A 7,769-nucleotide genomic window follows, 5' to 3' on the forward strand; every position below is an offset into this window, starting at 1 on the left:
GATGGGAGAGAAGAAAGAGAGTAGGGTATGGGGGAGAGTGTGAGAGAGTAGGGGATGGGAGACGAGAGAGAGAGATCAGGGGATGGGGGAGAGAAAGCAGGCAATGGGAGAGAGAGTGGGAGAGGCAGAGAGAGCTTGTACAAGATGGAGGAGAGAGAGTAGAGAGGGAGAGAGAGATAGTAGGTAGTAGTAGTGTGAGGGTGAGAGAGAGTAGGGAGTGGTAGAGAGAGTATGACGATGGGGGAGAGAAAGTAGGTGGCAGGAGAGGGAGAGAGAGGAGGGATGGGAATGTGTGTAAGAGAGACAAAGTAGGGGATGGGAGAGAAGAGAGAGAGAGTAGGGGATGGGGGAGAGAAATTAGGTGGTAGGAGAAGGAGAGGGAGAGAGATAGGGGGGATAAGAGTGTGTGTGAGAGATCTAAAGAACTAGGGTTGGGAGAGGAGAGGGGGTGAGAGAGGTAGAGAGAGTAGGTGGTGGGAGAGGGAGAGTGAGAGAGAGTAAAGGATGGGAGAGAGTAGGAAGAGAGAGAGGGAGGGGATGGGCAAGAGAGTAGGGAGGATGGGGAGTGATGTGTTTTGAGATAGTGCGTACACACTATCTCAAATCACCAAAAAATGGTCAAAAACCAACCTTGGGGTCCATTTCATCCATTTTTAACTTTTGGTTTGTTATGCTCTCTATTATTCTGATAGAAAACATGGGTATCAACATCTACCAAACACTATTTCAACAATTTTGGAAGCTAGAAAACACCAAATTCAATCATTGGATACGTGATTTGAAGAATTTTTTAATATTCTTTTACTAGAAAAAGTTAGTGCAATCCATTTTAAATATTGTTTGTCGATATATAGATACAAATTTGATTATAATTTGATATGTTATGTAATATATAGTGAATTCATTAAAAATTGTATGTTTGAATGAAATGTTATTTCAAAATGGTTTGAAATTTGACAAGTCGTTTGATATATATTGTGTATTCATTCAAATAATTATAATTTTTATATGTAATTGAATAATTTGTAATTTACACATTTTAAGTAATTTGGATGTTTGAATAATTTGACATGTAGAAATCATCATCCTGCCAAGGAAGAAACCAAAAATTCAAACAAATGCAGATAGGGAGAGAGATTTGACAATTAAAAGAGATTAAATGAAATTACTACGTGAACAAAAAAAAATTGCAAAGCAATGATGAAGAATTAACTTTCGAAGAGGATCAAGAACCACTAGTACAAAGAAACAAAGAGGAAGAATTAGAAAGACAAAGAGAACGAATGAGATTGTTACGCTCAAGAAGACAATTGAATTGTAAAGCTACACCATCCTCCAATGTTGGAGCCATATCGTCCTCTACACCATCTTTGAATGTTGGAGTCATATCATCCACTACACCATCTTCCAATGTTGAAGTCATATCATCCTCTCATGTTGAAGAGACATTGATTTATAGATCCAATGATATACACACTCCATCATGTCATGTTGAAAGCACAACATCAACACATCAAGTAGATGATATTCCATCTATTGCCAAGGCACATCATCTTCAGTTCAAGGTATGCAATACACTCAACCTTATATTGATGTTTAAAATATTAAGAGAATTGAAGAGATTAGAACACCTTCTAGAATTTGTTTTAGAAAACCAAAATATTTGATTGATATTGATACTAACATTTTGAAATCAATGCCTTACAAGATTAGCAAGCGTACTTGTCAAAGAAAAGTTAATCATATGTGGAGATTATTTTTTGAAGCATTAAATATTACAGGTTAATGCCAATTATTTGTTGAAATGATGAGGAATTTGAAATTTAGGCCTATCATGAAGATTCTTGGGCTAAGAACGATGGATGATTCAAATGAAAGAAATATTGTAAAGAATCTAACGAGTGCTTATGAAAAAGTGGGTTCTAAATCACGCACCAAAGATAGTAATATCACAAGAAGAGTACTCACATCGACAATAGTAAGTAGCCAAATGAAGAAAGCTCGACTCATGAGAAAAAAAAGCAAAACATTAAAAATTGGTAGATGTACCTTAAGGAGAGCCATGCTAAGGCGTGAGACATTAGAAGATCCAACAAAAAATGAGTTATGGACATTTAGTGGTAGGCTACCGCGAAAGGATAAAGAAATTAGTGAAGCCTTGAAATTATTGATCGAAGATTTTTGAAAAAATAACACACATGTTTCTCCTAATCAAAGAGATGTTGTAAGAAGGAGGATATATCCTCAAATTCGAATAAGTCAAAGATTTTTTGAGATGGGTAAACCTTTTTATGTGAAAATAAATCACACACACACAACTTGTTGTTGTAGGATACATATTGAATTTTTTAACCATTTTGATGTTTTTAGGCACATATGCGTAGTTTTGCATTCTCAGTTTATTTTAGAGGATTGTGACATAAAAGAGCCACCAAGATCTTCAAGGGAATTCATATCCAACATTTTATGTGAAATAGGGGATGGCCAAAAATTTTACAAGACATCATGCTTGGATGGTACGTGCTTATTTTGTGGTTCTTTGCAACTTTTATCAACTTGTCAACATATGGATAGTACACATACAATTGGAAATGAAATAGTAGATTACAAAAAATTCAAGACAGTGACATATGCTCTAAAAGATGGGAAACATGGTAAAAGATGTGATCTAGTTATTGAAAGGATTCCAGTGTATGAGTTCATGAAGATTTTTCGTGAAAAGATTATGTATGAGTATGCAAGGCATACCCATAGAGCTCAATCGTTGGATTTGCAATTCAAGTTGTGCAAGGATACATTTCCATTGGATACCATTGTTTTGGTTGTAGATTTTGCAGAGAACTACACACTACAACCACAAAATGAGGTGCAAGCAAAGTATTATACATCTCAACAAGTTTCTATATTTGTTCACATAACATTCATGCATTCACCTACAAGTACAGAGGATGACAGAAAGATTTTGAGGGAGTACCATTTTTACATCAATGATGATCGATCACATTCTATAGAGTTTGTACATGGTTGTTTTCAACTATTTTATGGAGATTTGGCTAATAAGGGCATATCATATCATCAACACATTATTTGGTCAGACAATTGTGCATCTCAATTCAAGAATGCATGGATGTTCTATTAGTTGAGCAGGATGCACAGGTTGTGTAGAATTCAATATATGTGGAATTTCACAGATGTTGGTCATGGTAAGGGAGAGCACGATGGTGCAGGCGCATGCATTAAAAGAGCCTTGGCTCGTGAAGAACTAAAGTACAAAGATGGAGCAATATTGATAGATGCAAAATCCATCGTCCAATGGTGTAACGCTACAATGGGTCCAGGTAAGGAAGGTGATTCTATAGTTCGTAGATTTTTTTGGTTGATAGATAATACTAACATTGCGCCATATCAAGATTGTTGCACACTAACAGGATCTAGTGAGTTACACTCTTTTAGAAGCTCTAATGTAGGTTCATGGAGTATCCACACACGAAAAATGGCATGCTATTGTCTATCATGTGCAGAGGAAAATTGGGATGAATGTGAGTCAACTGAATGAGTGGACGAATGGGATATACGGGTTTTGGACCCAATTGACACCTATCATCCCCCACAAGCACTGGAAATGGTAGAGATGGATTCATCTATTGACTTTGACAGCTTGTCAAACTTAGTGCAACCTAGTAATATATATATATATATATATATATATATATATATATATATATATATATATATATATATATATATATATATATATATATATATATATATATATATATATATATATATATATATATATATATATATATATCTTTGTAATTTCAATATGTAACTTTATAACTTTTACCAAAGTATTTTCTGAATTAATGACCGTATTTTGTACATTTTCACTGCAAGCCATGTTTTTGTTGTTATTGCACCTGAAGACAATGAAGAAGGGACAAATTATTATTTGTGTCGTTGTGTTGAAGCCAAACAAAAATTGGATCACTCAGTTATAGATGGTGAAGGTTTAGAGTACCATGTCGGTGCGGTGGTTGTAATAGGCACATGGCTTAGATGATATCCTATGAAGAATCCTAACTTGTGGTTATTCGAGGATTGGCAAACAGAGAGGAAGATTATTCATTATTCAAACCTTGTTGTCGCATCAAATGTCCACTTGATAAAATATGGTGGAAAACCACATAATAAGGTTCTTTGGAAAGTTTGCGAGTTAGACCATGAAGCAATACTTGAGACATTAAAATGTCAAGCAGATCTAGTTGGCTCATTAGATTGAATTGGGAGAGAGAGAAAAACTGATCAATTGGATCCAAATACAATGTTACAACCTCTTCCCCAACACTATCATATGACTAAGGTGGACCGTATTGTTATGATGTGTAAGTGATAAGATTTAGTTTTGATTTGTTTAGAATATAGATACATTATTTGAATTTATATTGGATTGCATTTTGTAAAGTTTTAAGTCACTATCAACCTCTATATCATTGTATTCTTCTTATCATCAAATTACACAACAATGAGAATATGAACGATGACTTCTTCACATGAACCCGACAATTATAAATGCTACACCTTAATAAATGTTTGGGCTTGGTCTTTACCATTTGAGATTATAATACAATACATTGGCTTTATTTGCATATGGAAGTATTTATTATAAATGTTCCAAAAGTCATTCTTCATTTGCTAATATGAAAATGCGACTATCATGAAAGGCATAGTCTTATAATTTGTAATTTGTAAAATGGTATAAAAGCTTGGTTGTGGGTTGAATCCATTGCCCCCATGACCCTCCTTCCCATGACCCTCCATTTCAATTAGTTGTATATCGAAAGGAATTATAAGTAAACTATATCAATATAATAAGTAACTTAGTAATTATATCAATATAATTTAATTACTAAGGAAATGAATTTATTACTCTAACATATAGTACATTATTTTGTAGACAAAGGTGTTGAATTTGATGCTTAATAGATTTACATACATATGTAATAAATAATAAGTGTTGTAGCTTTGGGATCAACACTATAAAATGAAGGATGTCATACTACATTCACAGAGGTACCAAAATATTTTATTTGATATGGAGACAAAAGAAAATGTCTATTCTTCATAACTGCATTTGAGTCTCATGTATTATCATTTTCAGCTATTGACATCAGAGATACCTTTACATCTTCATCATTGTATTGATCAACGAGTCCTTATTGCACTCACTAGTTCTAAGCCAATGACTAAGGTATGAAAGAGTTTACATTAAAATTTCATTAGTACTAAAATTCAATATAAAATTCATAGGCACAATTGAGTGGTAACTTTGATGGTTTTTGTAGGGTCTTATTATTCCTGACCATCAATGTATCCCTGAGGTGTATATACAGAGGAATTATCAGCTAGCTGTAAGAAAATATTGAGTTTTATGGGTAAATATATTTTAATTTTTTATATAAAATAGTTATTTATTCATATATAATTTTGATTGTAACATGTCGAGTTACAGAAGATTCTAGACTAATGGACTAGTGAGCATGTCAGGAAGACCTCGTTATATACACTGGTCATCTCCCACTTGTTGGAAATTAAAGACAATTAGGGATTTATTTTGTTCCCCTAGTTGGAAAGAGTATATATCTAATGATGTACATTTTACACCTATATGGCATTATTGGGCATATGTTTTGTATAATTTTTTCTATGTATGTCATTTTTTACATATATTTCATGTATGACATTATTAGACATATGCTTATGATGTTTCAAATTACTGATAAATGAATTATATGATATTGTTAGACCTTATGGAATCAACTTTGATTTTTTTTTATCACATTGGTTTGATGCTTGTATTCAATCAATCAACATATTTTCCTTTTAATTCTTCCACATTTGGCATATCCATCTAACAATGAACTTATGATACTCCCATCAAGAAGTGCATGATTGCATGGTTTTATGGTGGATGTCCCTCTCTTTTTTAAATTCCAATTTTATTCATCTACATGAGTAAGGGAGATCAATTACATTTCTTTCAATTGTATTTAAAGGTCATTAAATTTTTTTCAAACAATGTGATTAAATAAATATTATTCAACATTTACCTCTATCATCAAGGTTGATTCATTCCTCCTCTTATTTTACCAAATAATTTGGATGAATCACCCATGGCTCCTTACATTTCTTGAAGAAAATTACGAAAGATTTTGCAACATGTCTTCTCTTCTTCCATATAGTTCATGTTCATTGAAGACATTTGGTCAAACAATATATATGCTTTGTATATTCTCACAACACCAATAGTCATGGTACAATGCTTACAAGATCCATAGTTGAAGAGAAGCTATGTGAAGCTTCTAGAGCCATGGACCTATACTTAATTTAGTATTATTGCATCAATGTTACTTATGAAAGTGGAAATTTCACATAGATAAGTAGGGAAACCAAAATTGAAAGCCAAACTTAACATAGAAAAGTAAAGCAAGCCTCAACTATATTCTCATTAAACACTGTGAATTCAAATATCTTTGACAGGGCATATCTCGGAGCTCGTGAAAGATATGGATGAGGTTCTAGTTCCTACCGGACCGTGTTGCAGAGACCTACAATAACCTCTCTCACTTTTTGGAGATTGCATTCCATTTTCATTCTACAATGTCATCTCGGGTGATGTTGAAACTTGCTGTGTTGGCGAGTACAAAGTTTCCAACTGCCAAATCTCTCTCATCTTTCATCGTGGGATCAAACTGTCTACTCCATTAGCTTCGGGTGGCCGGGTAAACCCTATCCCCAACCTCGTATTGTCCCCTTTAGTTCTTGAACGTTCTCAGGCACGCTGAACTGAAATGTCCCTAAGGGTCACTAAATGCGACAGGGCTGCAATCTTTGATGGGGCATATCTCAGAGCTCGTGTGAGATATGGATGAGATTCTAGTTCCTACAAGACCATGTTATAGAGACCTACAATATCCTCTCTCACTTTTTGGAGATCGCATTCCATTTTCATTCTACAATGCCATCTCGGGTGATGCTGAAACTTGTAGTGTTGGCCAGTACAAAGTTGCCAACTGCCAAATCTCTCTCATCTTTCATTGTGGGATCAAACTGTCTACTCTATTAGCTCTAGGTGGCTGGGTAAACCGTATCCCCAACCTTGTCTTGTCCCCTTCAGTGATCAAACGTTCTCAGGCACGCTGAACTGGAATGTCCCTAAGGGTCACTAAATGCCATAGGGCTGCAATCTTTGACGGGGCATATCTTGGAGCTTGTGTGAGATATGGATGAGATTCTAGTTCCTATAGGACCATGTTACAGAGACCTACAATAACCTCTCTCATTTTTTGGAGATCGCATTCCATTTTCATTCTACAATGCCATCTTGGGTGATGCTGAAACTTGCAGTGTTGGCCAGTACAAAGTTGCCAACTACCAAATCTCTCTCATCTTTCATTGTGGGATCAAACTGTCTACTCTATTAGCTCTAGGTGGCTGGGTAAACCCTATCCCCAACCTTGTTTGGTCCCCTTCAATGCTTGAACGTTCTCAAGCACGCTGAACTAGAATGCCCCTAAGGGTCACTAAATCCCACAGGGCTCTAATCTTTGACGGGGCATATCTCGGAGCTCATGCGAGATATGGATGAGATTCTAGTTCCTACATGACCATTTTGCAGAAACCTACAATAACCTCTCTCACTTTTTGGAGATTCCATTCCACTTTCATTCTACAACGCCATCTCGGGTGATGTTGAAACTTGCAGTGTC

Source organism: Cupressus sempervirens, chromosome 4, assembly GCF_028749045.1.
Source record: "Cupressus sempervirens isolate cs-2001-9-10 chromosome 4, ASM2874904v1, whole genome shotgun sequence".
Lineage (NCBI taxonomy): Eukaryota > Viridiplantae > Streptophyta > Pinopsida > Cupressales > Cupressaceae > Cupressus > Cupressus sempervirens.